Genomic DNA, 19,247 nt, shown 5'->3' on the forward strand with positions numbered 1-19,247 from the left:
AAGGCCAGACCTGGAGTATTGCATACAGTTCTGGTCACCGCATTATTGGAAGGATGTGGAAGCTTTGGAAAGTTTTCAGAGGAGATTTACTAGGATGTTACCTGGTATGGAGGCAAGGTCTTAACAAGAAAGGCTATGGGAACTGAGGCAGTTTTCATTGGAAAGAAGAAGGTTGAGAGGTGACTTTAGCAAGATGTATAAGATCATCAGAAAATTAGCTAGGGTGGACAGTGAGAGCCTTTTTCCTCAGATGGTGATGACTAACACAAGGGGACATAGCTTTAAAGTGAGGGGTGATAGATTTAGGACAAATGCAGAGGTAGGTTCTTCACTCAGAGAGTAGTAGGGACATGGAAGCACCTGCCTGCAACAGTAATAGACTTGCCAACATTAAAGGCATTTAAATGGACATACGTATGGATAATAATGGAACGGTTAGATGGGCATCAGATTGGTCCCACAGGTTGGCGCAACATCGAGTGCCGAAGGGCCTGTATTGCTCTGTAACGGTTTCTATGTTCTATGTAGCCTATTCCTCTTAAAGGGAAGTGGGTAACCTTGTTGGAATTTAAATAGACAAAATGGAACACCAGATTGGAACAGAGTTCTGCAGTGGTAATGTTGGTGTTTGTTTTTTCCATCCACTCATAGGATGTGTGCATCATTGGCTCAGCCAACATTTATTGCTCATGCCAAGTTCAGAGATTCACCGAATGGTTACAGTGCAGAAGATGGCCATTCAGCCCACCATGACAGTTTTGGCTTGTTAGATGAGGATCACTACCTATTGGCAAGTTCCCTACAATTTGGGTATTATTTTTATTCAAAGAATCATCTAATGTCCACTTGAATGACTTTAGTTGACCTTGAGAAGATGGTGGTGAGCAGTCTTCTTGAACTACTGCAATCCATGTGCTGTAGGTAAACCCACAATGCCCAAAGGGAGAGAATTCCAGGATTTTGTTCCTGCTACAGTGAAGGAGTGGTGATATTTCCAAGTCAGGATGGTGAGTGGCTTGGAGGGGAACATGCATGTGCTGGTGGTGATCCATGTATTTGCTGCCCTTGTCCTTCTAGATGGAAATGGTCACGAGTTTGGAAGGTGCTGGCTAGGGTGCTAATCAAGTGGGGTCCTTTGCTTTGGTGAGTGTTTGCTGGAGCTGCACTCATCCAGGCAAGTGGGGAGTGTTCCATCATATTTCTGACTTGTACCTTTTAGATGGTGGACAGGCTCTGGGGAGTCAGGAGGTAAGTTACCCGCTACAATATTCCTATCTTCTGATCTGCTCTTGCAGTCACTGTAGTGATATGTTTAGTCTAATTCAGTCTCTAATCAATGGTAACCCCAAGGATGCTGATATTAGAAGCATAATGGTAATGTATATTGAATATCAAAGAGGGATGGTTAGATCCTCTCTTTTTGGAGATGATCCTTGCCTGGCATTTATGTGGCACAAATCTGACTTATGACTCATCAGCCCAAGCCTGGTCATTGTCCAGATTTGGACATGGACTGTTTCAGTATCTGAGGAGACATCAATTGTCCTAAACATTTTGAAATTGTCAATGGTACAGGTAGGCATGAGGAGAGATGTCAAAGTCATAGCAGACCCTTAAGGACCATTCTCAAAAGGGAGTGAGAGCAGGTGGCCAACTCTTGGAATCTGATCTTGCTGCATCACAAGAAGTTGAATCATCTCATGTGAGTGTTTAAGGTCAGTGAATGCATCCTCTAACCTTTCATATTGTTCAATACACCAAATCCTAATCACTTAGTCAGCAATGCTCTCTGACACACATGACTGTCCCCTGACACACAGATGTTCCAACTGACTCGAATGCACCTACCAGAGCTGTAAGCTTCATAACTTCCTCTCACTTCATCCACATGACCTCAACGATTCAACAAGTGTTTTGTCTGAACACAGTGTACACAACTATTGGTGTCCTACACTCAGATAGGACAAGACTGTTCACAACAGAAGGGACCAGTGCAGAACCAAAGGGGACAGAAACACCTGCCTCCTTCAAGCCTGTTTAGGCAACTTACTTTATGGGGCTGGAGCCTGTGTTGTCCAGTATCACAGAGATAGTATTGTCTCATGCCCCATGTCCACTCCCCATCCCTTTTATTCCTGCTATCTGGGACGGTGAGTAAACTGATGATGGCATGACCTGAAATCTCTCACTGCCTATCCCATCCCACTTCCCTTATCATCTCCTTGTGCTTCTGAGTTCCTACTTTCAGACACCCAAGAACTTCTGCCTGCCCAGCCACAGGAATCCAAATTGGAAGAGAGAAGGCCACAGCGCAGCACTGATGAAGAGATCCCATCACTTGATCTGACACTCACAGCCTCCAGCTCAGACACTGACACTGCATGCATCTTGGGCTCTAACCTAGAGTTGGCATCAGCGCCCAGTGAGCCATCTGGGCACCTGAGCTGCTGCCAGACGAGAGGGAAAGATGCTTCATTTGCCAGATCATTGAAGGACGAGGTGATTAACAAGTTCTGCAGCAGAGGATTCTCATGAGGACCCTGATGGTGCAGCATACGGGGAGCACCATTGTACGTGTACACTGATACGCTGGGGGCATTGGCTGTCCTGACACACAGTCACTATCAAGGAGCATGGAGAAAACTGGCTCCAAGCCAGTTAACAGCACCAGGTAGAACTTGCTCGATTTCCCAGTTTCTGTCTGACTAGGTCACCTAATCTTCAGTCTTCCATGTAATGATGCATCAACACTTCCTGGGAAATCCAGGAAAAGTTTTCAGAACACTTCCAAAAAACACTTGGAAAATTTCCCAAACACTTTGCAACAGCAGAAGTTCTTAACTGGGGAGATGAAGCGCAGAGTAGGTGACTGCGGAACATCCACAAAAATGGACCTGACCTTCCAGTTGCCAGTGTCTACAACACCCCACCCTGTTCCCTGGGCAACAGCTCTGTCTCAGGCTTGCTGCAGTGCTCCGGTGAAGCTCAGCACAAGCTGGACGAACAATACCTTCCTTTTCTACTTGGGAACCCTGCAGTCTTCTGGACTCTGTATGGAGTTCAACAATTATAGGGCGTGGAAACTTTTCCCACATCCTTACCAGTACACTAGGCCTTGTCATCACCTGGAGAGAGTGAGGACTGCAGATGCTGGAGAGTTAGAGTCAAAAAGTGTGCTGATGGAAAAGCACAGCCGGTCAGACAGCATCCGAGGAGCAGCAGAGTCGACATTTTGGGCATAAATACTTCATCAGGAATGCCAACACATCAATTCTTCTGCTCCTTGGATGCTGCCAGACCTGCTGTGCTTTTCCAGCGCCACACTGTCTGACCCTGTCACCACATGGGCTGCTACCATAAACAACCCATTGTCAGGTCCCATTAACAGCCATTGACTCCTCAGACTGACCTTCACCCATTCTTTGTCTGCCTAACTGTTGTTCTCTCTCTCTCTCTCTCTCTCTCTCTCTCTCTGGGCTGTATATCCACTTATCATTTACTGCTTCCCTCTCTCCCCACCCCATCTTCAGCATATATACCAACCTTTTCCCAGTTACAAGCATTTCTGAAGAAGGGTCACTGGACCTGAACCATTAACTTTGCTTTCTCTCCACAGATGACGTTGGACCTGTTGAGATTTTCCAGCCATTTCTGTTTCTAGTTCTTAATTTGTACCTTGTCTGCAATTTGCTGCCTGGGCCCTTCAGCACACTGGCTGGTGTTGGAGGAGGGCTGCTTCAACAGTTAAACAAAGAAGACAGAATGCGACCCTTTGGTTTTTGCAAAGAAGATGGATATGCAGCTTGAATCAAGTTGTGGGGAGAGTTTATGGGCTCCTACTATACCACCCACCCTCTTCCATTTGGACATGGGTCAGCACCAGGCACATTCCCACGATGGACGCCTCACAGGAGAGGGGAGACTTGTACTGCTCTGCATGGGAAAGCAGAGCTCCCACCTTGCAGCTTGTTATCTGCAGAGGGACTGATGAATTACTGGCCAGGAGCGAACACTACAACAGCCACGTGGCAGGATGACAGACAGGAGAGTGTTCCTTCACAAGCTTCTGGTATTTATCGGGGCATGCCAGAGCCAGAACGTGTCTCAAGAAGACAGGCCAGGGTGGGTTGAACCTGAAGCAGTTGGTAGCTGCGTGTCTCCCTCAAAATGTTTTCAGCCACAGTGGGTACAGAGGAAATAAAGTTAGTGCTTTGGGTCTCTCTGCATCAGCTAATTCACCCTCCCTTGACCACAGTGAAAGTAGTGACCTTTGTCAGAACCTCCTCCTGCCGAACATGCGTTTGCTTGGGACCGTATGTTTACTTCTTTTTGATCTGCATCATTTTTCACATCTACTCTTGAATTTTTGCTAGTTGTCTGCACTAAAATTTGCTCCATTGAATTTGAGCAGATTTGAACCTGGACTGAAACGTTCACCCAGTTATGAAGTGGATTAGTCATTATTCCTGAACGTTCTGTGCACCAAATCACTGGCAAAACATATCTCCCCCTTTCTAAGCAGCCCCCTAGAGCATTCTATTTTAGGCAAGTTTCCATATTGTTCCTCTTTGTTCAGGAACTACTGGATTTGTTGAATTTAATAAAGAAATGTTCAACGTTCAGTCATGAGAACAGAAGTGTTGTTATGTTGTCCTTGATTGTTAATAGTGGGTGGCATAAAAAGTGCAAAGGAAATGGATGAGATTATTGAGCTTTCATTCCACCCTTTCCCACACAACTTTCATTCAACAGTTGACACAATGCGTTTGAACACGATGAACTCATTCCAAGACATGGTGAGACATGCAGACTCCCACCTTTACAACAAACAGAATCAGAGCCAGTTTAGAGTGAGATGTACAAATGGCCACTCCCAATTTCTTTCTGTCTTGAAGTTTAATCACCATAGGACAGTAATGTCTGCTTGTTGGTCCCATTTACTCTCTCTCTCTCTGTCTGTTTCTCTCACTCAATGTGTCTAACAAATTCGAAGAGCCTTAGGGTTGTGCAGTCTGCCTGTGTGTCTCATTAATTCTCGTTGTCCTCCTGTCTCTGCATCTCTTGATAACAAAGTACAGGGCTCGAGGCTATATTGATGTCTCTTTCTGGATGTCATTTACTCTCTCTTGTTCTCTGTCTTATATCCCTCCCTCTAGAACTGGCTGAAGTGACCCTGGCCTGTGCAGAGTTACTTCTCTTTAGAGTATATTTTCATTTTCTCTCAAATCTGTCTCTCCTCAATAACTGAAAGCACTTTACTTCATACATCTCTACGGAGCTCACCTATTCTCTGTGTCAACCTTTTCTTTGCTTCATTTATAAAAGTCTCGTCATAGTTTAACAGTTGATTTTTTTTTGTCTGTCTTCACTTGATCTCTGTTGAATCATATTCTTTAAGAATAGAAGCCTATCTCCAAATTTTAATAGGATTTTTAGAAATGTTTCTGTTTAGTGAGTATAATTTACAGGCAAAATACATAACATCAGAAGAATTAAACCAGAATTATCGATCTTGGTTACCATAGTTTCGATAACAGGTTTGGAGTCCTTAAAAAATTTCCCATGCAGAACAGTACAAGTCTCCTCTCTCCTGCGAGGGGTCCATCGCACATTTGGGGACATGTCTGGTGCTGACCCATATCCAAATGGAAGAGAGTGGATGGTATAGTAGGAGTCCACCAACTCTCCCAACAATTTGATTCAAGCTCCATATCCGTCTTTTTTTTGCAAAAGATTGTTCACTAGATGAAGCAGCCCTCCACCAACACCAGCCAGATACTCTCACTCCAGTTTGCTGATAGTTTGGGCTAAGTTAGGGACAAGATGCAGGAGCAGAATTGGGCCATTTGGCCCCATGAGCTCATCCCATCATTCAATGAGATCCTGGTTATTGTTACCAATCAGCAAAGGATATCAGGACTAAAATGGATTGCAAATGCTTGTTGACCTCTCTGGTTCAGTGGGTGAACCCTATTGTAGAAGATGACTAACCTTGAAGTGGTGAAGTTGAATATTAACCCCCAGTATCTCCATCCTTTTCCATGTGGTTAATATACAATAGGCATCATTCCATGTGACATATCTAAGATGACAGCCCTCCGAGATACCTGTATCCCTTCAGTGTTGGTCCTTTGTTGATCTCCACCTTTAATCGCTCCCCAACTGGTGACTTATCTGTAGCAGTCTGAGCCAGAAATTCAGGAACTCCCTCCTTCACCCCTTTAAATCTCTTACCAAGCTTTGAGACTCATGTGTACTATCTCTTTCTATAGTTCTGAGTTTAATTTTGTTTCATTATAAAACTATTGTCAAGTGCCTTGGGACCTTTCTCATAAATGCAGATTTGCTGTTGGAAGGTTTCCAATTAAATAAGGGAACTCTGGCATTTGGTACTTTCAGTTGGATTACTCGTTTTAATATATGTTACAATGAAATGTATTCCTCTTACAGTTCAAAGGCCTATAGCATCAGCTTTCTCTCAGAGTGGTTTGAAGTGAAAATGGGATGTTGGCTTTCCAAATGATGTCAACAGCTTCGGAATGTCTAAACTAAAGGTGATTAGTTTTTGTAATCCCTGATATAAAGATATCCCTCTTACTGTCACTTATTGGCCAAAGGCACATCCAAGTTTTCCCAGCATGTCTGCCACAAGGAGGCACTGTTTATGCTCCATCAGGATGTCACTCCACAATAACCCCAAACTGTTGATGAGTTTTGTGCATTATGATTAGTCTGACACCAGATCATATTTACTCGGCACTTCCTGAGACAGATGCTCTCACATTGGGTTTGCTGATAGTTCGACTAAGTTAGGGATAAGAAGTAGGAACAGAAGTGGGCCGTTTGGCCCATCAGTCCTCTCAATCATTCAATAAGTTTATGGCCATCTGATAATCCTCAATCCCTTTGTGCCCTTCCCCCCAATAACTCTTCATCCCCTTACTGTTTGAAAACCTGTTTAAAATCTCAGCCTAGATTATACTTAACATCACAGTCCGCACAGCCCTCTGGAAGTCCCAGGTTCGCTTCCATCTTCCATCTTCCTCATTTCTGTCTCAAGACACCCCTTACTCTAAGATTCAGCCCTCTGGTCCTAGACTCTACCACAAGAGGAAACACCGTCTCCACATCTACTCTGTCAAGCTCTCTAAGAATCTTATGTATTTCAAAAAGCCACCTCTCATTGTCCTAAACTCATAATTTCTAAAGGGCTGTCATAAACCTTTATATTCTGGATGATTGGATTTGATATGAGCACCAAGTTATTTTGTGCTAACATTAAGCAATGGACTATAAATCACTGGTCAACAAACACCAAAACATTCCTGTTTTAAACTAAAGATTGTCTTCCAGAACCTCATCGATATGGGTAGCTTACTCACACTAAAGAATTTGGTGCCAAATTCACATGCATGGCTTGCTCAGGAGATGTTGTAGTGCCTAATTCATCCTTTTCACATAATATTAGTGTTGACAGATTTACCAGATATAAAGTCAGTATGGGTTTTATTAGAAATACAATAAACAATAATGTTTTCACAGCTCACTGTGACTTTGAAACTCATTCAAGCCCCACTAATAGTTTTATGCATGCCCTAAAAGAAGAGAAAATTTAAAATGTTTAAGTATCCATGTTTAAGTCTTTTTTAAGTGAAAGCTCCTAAATAATGAACCCAGGCTCTTAACACAAGAGTACACTTGGGTTGGAAAGAGTAAAAGGACATTAGAAGATTCTAAAAAATGAAATCTCCAGTTTGTAAGGTTGAGAAACTACTCAACCATAAACTCACACAAGCTGTATATCTGAGAGTAAGGGCTGGTTAGCCAGAATGTGAATGACATGAACAGCATGGGTTAAAAATCCCTACCAGCAAGAGTTGCTCATGGAGGGCTCTTTTCTTGTCTTGATCCACATTCGATGTAGAGTAGTACTCCTCAGGTTATGTATTTGAGAGACAGAGTTATAGAATTCTACAGTTTTGAGGGAGGTCATTCAGCCCCTTGAGTTCACAACAACCCTCTGAAGAGCATTTCACCCAGAACCACCCCTATTACTCTGCATTTCCCATATGCCAATCCACCCAGCCTGCTCATCTTTATGACTGTGAGAGCAAACCAGAACACACAGAGGAAACCCATAGAGACACAGGGAGAACGTGCAAACTCCACACAGTAGCCTGAGGCTGGACTCAAACCTGGGTCCCTGGCGCTATGAGGCAGCAGTGCTAACCACTGGGCCACCATGCCACCCCAGGATACCTATGGTTCCTCTAAGCAATTTACTATAAGTGGGACAATTTACTATAACTGACAAAGGGTCAGTTAGACTCTTTTCTCTCCTTACAGATGCTGCCAGACCTGCTGAGATTTTCCAGCATTTTCTCTTTTGGTACTATAAGTGGGAGTTCAAATACAACATCTTCTCCATCAGAAATACTCTGTAACACTCTTCTGTCGAGTCACAGCGTATCTGCTTACTCAGGCAATCTTTATTGCAGCACTGATGAAAGAATTCGAGGACCTTAGGCTCATCCGAGAGAACGAGATCTTTCTGGACAAGACCTTCAGTGAGGTTATTACACTGACCATACCAGAAGAAAGCAGAAGAGAGCAGACAATGAGGAAGGCAGAGAGGAGACAGGTGCAAGAGACCCTGGGGGAAGTACCTGTCAGGAACAAGTTGAACCTTTTGGAAACAGGAGAGACAGATGACACTGCCAGTCCGCGAGGCGGCCAGGTCTGTCAGTCAAAAGTTGGCGTGGAGGCAGAGCGGAAGAGTCAGACATCACACAGAGCCGTGGTAATAGGGGACTCCATAGTGAGAGGAACTGACCGGGATTTTTGTGGCAGCAGACAGGACTTAAGGATGATGTGTTGCCTTCCTGGTGCCAGGGTTAAAGACATCACAGACAGAGTGCAGGAAATCCTCAAGGATAAAGATAAAGAGCCAGAGGTGGTAGTACATGTTGGCACAAATGATGTCGGGAAGAGGAGGAGGAACATACTACAATGGGACTTCGGGGAACTAGGAAGAAGGCTGAAAAGCAGGACGTCCAGGGTGGTTATCTCCGGTTTGCTTCCAGTTCCTCGGGCTGGAGAAGCCAGGAACAGGGAGATAATGGACTTGAATGTGTGGCTGGGGGAACTGGTACAGGAAGCAAGGATTTAAATTCTTGGATCACTGGGGTATCTTTTGTGGTAAGCATAAATTCTACAAGAAAGATGGTTTGCACCTTAATAGGTTAGGGACCAGCATTCTGGCAGGCAGGTTTGCTACTGCAACACAGCTACGGTTAAACTAAGTAGTGGGGGGGGAGGGGACAAACTGGATGTTTAAGAAGGAAATTGAAGGGAAAGTTAGAACAAGGGAAGTTAAGAAAGACAACTGTATCAATGAAACAGAAAACTCAAAAAGGGATCATGCTGTAAGGTTGAGTGAAATAGGAGTTGATGAGAAGGGTGAGAGCAGTAACAAATTAAACATACTATACATGAATGCATGAAGCATTAGAAATAAGATGGATGAGCTTGAGACTCTTTTGGAAATTGGCAGATGCGATATTGTGGGGATAACTGAGACGTGGCTTCAAGTGGACAGGGCGTGGGAAATGAATATTCAAGGCTACACGTGCTATCATAAGGACAGACTGATGGGCAGAGGGGGTGGGGTGGCCATGTTGGTAAGGGATGATATTCAATCCCTTGAGCAGGGGGACCTAGAATCAGGGGATGTAGAGTCAGTGTGGATAGAGCTGGGAAATACTAAGGGTAAAAAGACCTTCTTGGGAGTTATCTACAGGCCCCCAAACAGTCATCTGGATGTCGGATGTAAGTTAAATCAGCAGCTGAAATTGGCCTGTCGCAAAGATGTTACTACAGTTGCTATGGAGATTTCTACATGCAGGTAGACTGGGAGAATCAGGATGTTATTGGACCTCAAGAAAGAGACTTTGTGGAGTGCCTCAGAGATGGATTCTTAGAACAGCTGGTGCTGGAGCCGACCAGGGAGAAGGCAATTCTGGATCTGGTATTGTGCAATGAACCAGAATTGGTCAGGGACCTCGAAGTGAAGGAGCCATTGGGAAGTAGTGACCATAATACAATAAGCTTCAATCTGCAATTTGAGAGGGAGAGGGTACAATCGGAAGTGACAATATTTCTATTGAATAAAGGGAACTATGGAGCTATGAGGGAGGAGCTGGCCAAAGTTCAATGGTGCAATACCTTAGCAGGGATGACAGTGGAGGAACAATGGCGGATATTTCTGTGTATAAGGCAGAAGATGCAGGATCAGTTCATTCCAAAAAGGAAGAAAGATCCTAGGAGGAGGCATGGGTGGCCATGGCTGATGAGGGAAGTTAAGAAACATATAAAGTTAAAAGAGAAAAAGTATAATATAGCAAAGATAAGTGGAAAAATGGAGGACTGGGAAGCTTTTAAAGATCAACAGAGGATTACTAAGAAGGAAATACGCAGAGAAAAAAAGAGGTATGAAGGTAAACTGGCCAATAATATAAAGGAGGAGAGCAAAAGCTTTTTTAGGTATGTGAAATGCAAAAAAATGGTGAAGACTAAAATTGGACCCTTGAAGACAGAAACAGGAAATATATTACAGGGAACAAAGAAATGGCAGAAGAATTGAATTGGTACTTCAGATCTGTGTTCACTGGGGAAGACACAAGCAATCTCCCTGAGGTAACAGTAGCTGAAGGACCTGAACTGAAGGGAATTTTATATTTGCCAGGAATTGGTGATGGAGAGGCTGTTAGGTCTGAAGGCTGATAAGTCCCCAGGGCCTGATGGTCTACATCCCAGGGTACTGAAGGAGGTGGCTCGAGAAATTATGGATGAGTTGGTGATTATTTTCCAGAGTTCGATAGATTCGGGATCAGTTCCTGCGGATTGGAGGGTGGCTAATGTTATACCACTTTTTAAGAAAGGTGGGAGAGAGAAAGCAGGAAATTATAGACCAGTTAGTCTGACCTCAGTGGTGGGAAAGATGCTGGAGTCTATTATAAAGGATGAAATTACGACACATCTTGATAATAGTAACAGGATAGGTCAGAGTCAGCATGGATTTATGAAGGGGAAATCGTGCTTGACTAATCTTCTGGAATTTTTTGAGGATGTAACTCTGAAGATGGACAAGGGAGATCCGGTAGATGTGGTGTACCTGGACTTTCAGAAGGCTTTTGATAAAGTCCCACATAGGAGGTTAGTAAGCAAAATTAGGGCGCATGGTATTGGAGGCAAAGTACTAACTTGGATTGGTTGGCTGATAGGAAACAAAGAGTAGTGATAAACGGCTCCCTTTTGGAATGGCAGGCAGTGACCAGTGGGGTACCGCAGGGATCAATACTGGGACCACAGCCTTTTACAATATATGTGAATGATATAGAAGATGGTATTAGTAATAACATTAGCAAATTTGTGATGATACTAAGCTGGGTGGTAGGGTGAAATGTGATGAGGATGTTAGGAGATTACAGGGTGACCTGGACAAGTTGGGTGAGTGGTCAGATGCATGGCAGGTGCAGTTTAATGTGGATAAATGTATGGTTATTCACTTTGGTGGCAAGAACAGGAAGGCAGATTACTACCTAAATGGAATCAATATAGGTAAAGCGGCAGTACATAGAGATCTGGGTGTTCTTGTACACCAGTCAATGAAGGTCAGCATGCAGGTACAGCAGGTAGTGAAGAAGGCTAATAGCATGCTGGCCTTCATAACAAGAGGGATTGAGTATAGAAGCAAAGAGGTTCTTCTGCAGCTGTACTGCCCTGGTGAGACCACACCTGGAGTACTGTGTGCAGTTCTGGTCTCCAAATTTGAGGAAAGACATTCTGGCTATTGAGGGAGTGCAGCGTAGGTTCACGAGGTTAATTCCTGGAATGGCGGGATTACCTTACACTGAAAGACTGGAGCGACTGGGCTTGTATACCCTTGAGTTTAGAAGACTGAGAGGGGATCTGGTTGAGACATATAAGATTATTAAAGGTTTGGACACTCTGGAGGCAGGAAACATGTTTCTGCTGATGGGTGAGTACCAAACCAGAGGACACAGCTTAAAAATACTGGGTAGACCATTTAGGACAGAGATGAGGAGAAACTTCTTCACCCAGAGAGTGGTGGCTGTGTGGAATGCTCTTCCCCAGAGGGCAATGGAGGCCCAGTCTCTGGATTCATTTAAGAAAGAGTTGGATAGAGCTCTCAAGGATAGTGGAATCAAGGGTTATGGAGATAAGGCAGGAATAGGATACTGATTAAGGATGATCAGCCATGATCATATTGAATGGTGGTGCAGGCTTGAAGGGCAGAATGGCCTACTCCTGCACCTATTTTCTATTGTCTATTATCCCTTGACTTGACAATTCCAATTTTCTACTGGATGGCTCCATTAACCTTCATCCTTTGTAAACATCAGTTCATACTCTCCCTCATCAATTCCCTTCCTTGTGTGCTCATTGACCTGAACAGGCTTCAAGAGAAGCTATGCCATGCATTTACAATACTTCCCCAAGAGACGTGACCTTTCAATGGCCTCACCTCTCTTTAGTTTGACTTGAGTTCACGTACTGAAACATAGAGGACCTTAAATCGTCCATTCTCTTACTCCTTGGTTTTGAAAGCTATTGAACTCCTAGTCACCCTTCATCATTCAGGTACAACCTTGGTGTCACTCAAACCCTTTCTGATCTCTACATTTTCAAACCCTTTGTTATTGATCCCCACTATGGATCCTTATTCAGGTTCCTCAGTAATAATTGAACAGCTACATTGTCTTGACAAATTTAATCTACATGAAAACACAATTTCTGTGCCAGCACTGCCTTTACACTGGATTTGGGTCAACAATTGAGATTCATGGCAAAAGAATGAAGAGCCTTAAGTATCAAAATACTGAGTAGATTCCAAAAAACTTGAAACGCCAACAAGTAAAGAATTGAAAATTAGCTTTAATTTTCAAGGTGATCGACAATATGTACCTTTTTCTTTAAAAAAGAGGTTTTGTGAGGTTATTAATTAAAATGATATAAGCTTAATTTGTTTCTCTCATGGGAGGCGATATAATTAGCAGTTGTCCTAGAAAGTGACAGGTGACATTGTCTGTCAGTCAAGCTGAAGACACCCTTCATCCACCAGCATGAATGCTGCAGGCGTGGAGTTGTGATCAGGAGGTGGGAGGAGTGGAGGACAGGCTCTGAAGGTCAGCTTCACTGTTCTAACTTGCCATTCATTCAATCTTAATGACCAGAAAATGGAGATGGACACAAATCAGGCACCCTGCCCACACTTCTGACCCATGCTCCCAGCTGAGACAGAAAAGAGTCTCTGAAACAGCTCCCCAAGGTCACATGTTGGCCTCTGAGCACTCAGAGGATTAGAGTGCTGTTCCCTGCCTTTCTACCTTATCACACAAAGTGGCAAATAGGAGAAGTGCGTTCCCAGAAAGACAGCTGAATAATAATGGGTGAAATTTGAACCAGATTTATTAAATTACCCAGGAATCTGAAATATGGATTGTTAATTTTAATCATGTATCTCTGTCATTTATACTGAGGAATGGATATCGTAACACGGTGGCTACAATGGCCAGATGCTATTAGTTTAAAGTTCAGCACCCCATGTTCAGAAATTGGGATTCAGAAAGTTCCGTGTTTTTTGTGGCCTGGCACCTGATAGCTGACCATGACAACTGCTGGTTTGTCCCAAAATAATGAGGTTGATTGACCTCCTAACTACACACCTGCAAGTCTCATCATGCATCAATATAATGGCCATGGTCCCTCTGGGTTTGTTAAACCAAACCACTTTGCCATACCCCCTGCTTTCAAATAAAATGATCCTAAGCATTCTTCTCTTTGATGTCTCCCTCTCTCCCTCCAGGTTTCAGTTGAATGCTTTAATCTTTCGGCATTGTTAACTGCTGCAGGTTGTTTATTTCACACAAGGAACAATAATTCACAGTTGCTGCCTTATTCTCAGAGGTTAGGCTGTTGCTTTAGAGATTCAGCTGACTATTCTCCATCTCTACTGTGAGGACGGCACTTAAACATCAAAGAGCTAGTTTTGTAAGGTGACCATTGCAATGTTTCACTGGTTAGTGTTTGCTACCACTTTCTGGTGAGCTTTACACCGGACTGTCTTTGCTGGGACTGTCTGAAACTCAAACCATGACTCTCCTTCCATCCCAGCATCTTGTTGCCCATGTTTTGGATATAAAAATTCAGCCGAATCCTTCCCATTCTACTTGGGAAGGTGTGATTGACTGGCTAATCTGGGCTCTCTTTACTGTGCATGGCAGGTTTGATAGTCAGCTGGACAGACACGAGTTCTCAATCTACTATCAATGGGCTACATTAAAAGAAGCCATGATGCTTTCGAAACTGACTCGGTGTTGTACTCCCTCCAACAACATCCCCCCTGTCTCTCACAGTGGGGAAGAATTCAGTCTTAGGTCCATTCTCTGGCTGAGTGAGATTGCCAGCGCAATGCCTTTGATGCCAGGTTGTGGGTAAGCATTGTGCTGTAGAATCAAGCCCACTAGGAATTGAATTGGCACTGCTGTAGCATTATCTACTGAGGCCCTATGTAGCCAAGAGAGAAAGAGGAACCTTTCAGCCATCAGTTGAAGCTGGATTGAAACCTATTGGGCTCCAGCAGTAAACAACAGTGCCTTTACCACATTGCACCACCTGCTCCCTCTATCAGAAGGAATGTGATCACATCATTACACTTGGCAAGCAGCAAATGTCGCTGTTTTCATTTCCAGTTGAAGTCAGTGGCTTTCATTAATTTTTTTGTCGTCGATCAGGATGTTGAGCAACTCATTGAAACATGTGACATGGGCCTGAGGATAGATAGTGTGTGTGTGTGTGTCTTAGTGAAAAAGGGAAATGGGAGACAGAGAGCCAGGGGTGTTGTTGAAATTTCATAGCAAAGACTATTTTGGGTTTTTTTAAACGAAACCTGTGCATTGTTATATGGAATACATCTGCTTTCTGAAAGCATCCATTTATGCTTTTTCTCACTGACTAGTAAGTGTAAGATTAGGCAAGGTTCCTCAATCTCAGTCAGTTAGGCAAAATGCAGAGGCAATCAGAGCAGCAAATCTGCTGAAGAAGATGGAGGTGTATATGATGCAGGCATGTGGTAACCAGGCTGTTACTAATACAAGTGCTGCCAGTTAATTCATCTGGACACAGTTTTGTTTTAGAGCCTAGAGGAAGGATCTTATTCATTTTATCTTTATGCACAAGCTGTGGACATTACTAGAAAGGTCAGCATTTATTGGCTATTCCTTACTGCCTTTGAGAATCTGCTGGTTAGTGACCTTGTTGAACTGCTGCAGATGTATCTTTTGTGCTTGTTCTTCTAGACTGTTACAGGTCATTGGTTTAGAAGGTGCTTTGAAGGACACTCGGCAAGTTGCTGTAGTGCATCATGTAGATGCCACACACAGCAGTCACTGTACATCAGTGATGGAGGGAGGGAATGCTTAAAGTCATAGATGAAGTGCCAATCAATTGATGCTGTTGACTTCTTCAATGTCATTGGGGCTGTATTTGTTGCAATAAGTGGAATATATTCTATTATTTGCCTAATTTGTACAGAGAGTGAGCAGATTTTGTGTGATATCAGGAGGTGAGTCACTTACCACAGAATACACACGGTCTGATCTGTGCTTTTCACCACAGCTTTTCTGGAGCTAGTCCTGTTGAATCATTATTAAACATCCCAACTTCTAAGACCAACATCCACCCCTTTTGGCTTGTCTAAGTATTACAAAGTTTGTATTTGACAAAATGAGACAATTCAGTAAAACTGATCTGTGGTAATGTTTATGCTCTCTACAAACCTCCTCCAAGACCTCCTTAGTTAACCATCTAGTTAACCTAATAAGGTATGAACATACCTTATTATTCCTGTCTCTCTCTTAGAGTCATAGAGATCTACAGTACTGAAAAAGGCCCATCATGTCCGTGCCAGTCAGAAACAACCACCTAATTGCTTCAAACCCATCTTCAGCCCTTGGATCATACCCTAGTATGCCTTGACAACCCAAGTGCACTTTTAAATCCTTCTTCAATGTGATGAGTGTTTCTGCCTTTCCCATCATTACAGACAGTGAGTTCCAAATTCCCCACCACCTTCTTTGTGAGAAAGATTTTTCATCACATTCCCTCAAACCTCCTGCCCCTGACCTTAAATTGATGCCCTTTCATCATCGATCCCTCCATCAAGCTGAAAACATTTCTTTCTGTCCACACTATCTGTGCCCCTCATACTTGTATACACCTCGATCATATCCCCTCCCTATATCTTCTGCTTTAAGGCAAACTATCTTTCTTCTATTGAGGTGTGGAACATGAAGGCACGGTTTCATCAATCAAGAGATGAAGTGTTAATTTTGAGATCCTCTTAAATCTGAAATCGTTAACAGATTTTCTCGTATATATGAAGAGATGGTATAGTTTTGATAAGCAGACTCATGAACTAAACTCTGATACATACATGGGACTCAGATCCAACAACCACCTTGAAAAGATAGTAAGGGGCCTACTGGAGAAATTGCCATTACGTTCTTTTGGCGAATTAAAGGCAGAAATCATCACTGTGTTAGTTTATGTGAACAGGTTAAAATTGCTGTTCTAATTTATTTACAGCTGGAATTATATACAGAAAAAAGAAGAGTTGAAGATACTATTTAGAATAATAATCAAACTTGTTTAAAAGTTGGATTACTTATAAAACAAGTGTCAAAGTTACAACAATTTCTCAAAACCTCTTAGAAATGTGCAGACAATGATAGAAAATGTATAGGATCTGTCCTAATTACCTGTTTCATCGATGGAGTCTCACTGAATAGAGTACGAAAGATCAGATTGAATTGGAATTTAAATTCTTTTCTTTGTAGCAGGTTGACATTCAAAATGTTACCAGTTTCAATGCTTCCGGAAGAATATAATTGCCTCTGATCTAGAATGGACACTTTATATTGACATTGATGCCAATTGGAAATTAGGCTTTTCATTTGCAAACTTTAGCCATCAGAATGTTCTTATCTTAATTGATCTCTGAGCAAAAGACTTATTCCTCCTCATTTTGAAATGGACCAATTTTGCCTTCTGTTCTGAAACATAAGCTGTATATTAAACGAAGAGATTCATGACACAAAGGACTCCTGTGCTTGTCAGTGCCTTTTCTTTATGGGTGAGAAAGCAAGCATCACTGATAAAGGATGAAATTTTCATCCCATAGCATCGTACTGGTATACACATGAGCAAACTGTGGAGTAAGGCTGCGTGATTTCCATGATGTAGATTCAAACTTAAGATTCGAAGAAATACATTCTTGTACAGTGGAAGAAATTACTTACCCCCGCCTCCCCACCACCCCCCACCCCCCAACCTTGGAGTCAGGTTTGAAAGTGGGAAGACACAGGGAAAGGGAAAAACTGCTTTGGGATCATCCCCCTGATGGTTTTCCACCTCCGAGTGAATGTTAACAGTCACTTGCTGCAGATGATCAAAGCCCAACTGAGGATGATATTCTCAAAACAATGGCTGTTTTCTAATATCATTGAAGGTTGCCATCTCAGGGTGGAAGCAGCTTCTCGCTGGAAGGTTAGCTTGTGTCAAATCACATAAACAGGACATTGGTTAGGCGACTTTTGGAATATTGCATGCAATTCTGGTCTCCTTCGTATCAGAAGGATGTTGTGAAACTTGAAAGGGTTCAGAAAAGATTTACAAGGACATTGCCAGGGTTGGAGGATTGGAGCTGTAGGGAGAGGCTGAATAGGCTGGGGCTGTTTTCCCTGGAGCACTGGAGGCTGAGGGGGGACCTTATAGAGGTTTATAAAATCATGAGGGGCATGGATAGGGTAAATAGACAAGGGGTTTTCCTAGGGGTGGGGGAGTTCAGAACTAGAGGGCATAGGTTTAAGGTGAGAGGAGAAAGACATATAAGGGACCTAAGGGGCAAATCTTTCACACAGAGGATGGTGCGTGTATGGAATGAACTGCCAGAAGAAGTGGAGGAGGCTGGTACAATTTTGGGTTGCATGGTGGCTCAGTGGTTAGCACTGCTGCTTCACAGCGCCAGTGACCTGGGTTCAATTCCCGCCTCAGGTCTGTATGAAGTTTGCACATTCTCCCCGTGTCTGCGTTGGTTTCCTCCAGGTGCTCCGGTTTCCTCCCACAATCCAAAGATGTGCAGGTCAGGTGAATTGGCCATGCTAAATTGCCCATAGTGTTAGGTGCATTAGTCAGGGGTAAATATAAGGTTGGGGAACTGGGTGGGTTGCTCTTCAGAGGGTCAGTATGGACTTGTTGGGCCAAAGGCCCTGTTTCCATACAGTAGGTAATCTAATTTAATCTAATCAAATCAATTATAGCATTTAAAAGGCATCTGGATAGATATATGAATAGGAAGGGATTAGAGGAATATGGGCCAAGTGCTTGCAAATTGGACTAGATTAGGCTGGGATGTCTGTTCGGCATGGACGGGGTTGGACCGAAGGGTCTGTTTCTGTATTGTACATTTCAATGACTGCATCAGGAGAGGCTGCAATGCTCATTGGGGACCAACATGTAGCTGGTGGAACGTCTCCAGAGGTGGTGTCCTTCTGTTCTAATGATGGGCTTGAGAAGCTTTGGGTAATTTCCCTGGCATCAGACCCTCACGCCGGTGTTTGTCCTTTGAAACCATGTGGGGAATGATACTCACCTGATGTTTTAGATAGAAGCTGGCTCAGTCTTGATGATCAGTAAATAGTTTATCACATGTGACTCAAGAGCTAGTTACAATATATTTGAGACCTATGATGATTTCTTGTGAGACCTCTGGCTCCATTGAAGGTTATGTTCACACCACTATGACTGACACATTCTTACACAGCTTTGGCGACAGACCCCAGAATGGGTTAACTCCTCCCAGGAGCATGCTCTGACGAGCAGAGCTTATCCTGTGATGTCAATTAACCCTTCCAGGAACTAACTCAGTCCTGCGAATGAGGGACCCAGAAGGAAAGGGTGGGGAATTGGCATTGCAGCTAAATCTCTCTGTTCCCACCCTCATTCTCCCCTCCCAACCACCAAGACTGCAATATCCCTCCTTTCAATACTCACCTCCACCAGGGTTCATTGAGAATCTGGGCCTCAGTGGAGGCATTAGCAGCCTTAGTCCCTGCCTGCCTGCTGAGCAACACTTGTGAGTAAATGAGTGAGGAGTAGGATTATAT

The sequence above is a fragment of the Chiloscyllium punctatum genome, chromosome 44 (genome assembly GCF_047496795.1).
Source record: "Chiloscyllium punctatum isolate Juve2018m chromosome 44, sChiPun1.3, whole genome shotgun sequence".
Lineage (NCBI taxonomy): Eukaryota > Metazoa > Chordata > Chondrichthyes > Orectolobiformes > Hemiscylliidae > Chiloscyllium > Chiloscyllium punctatum.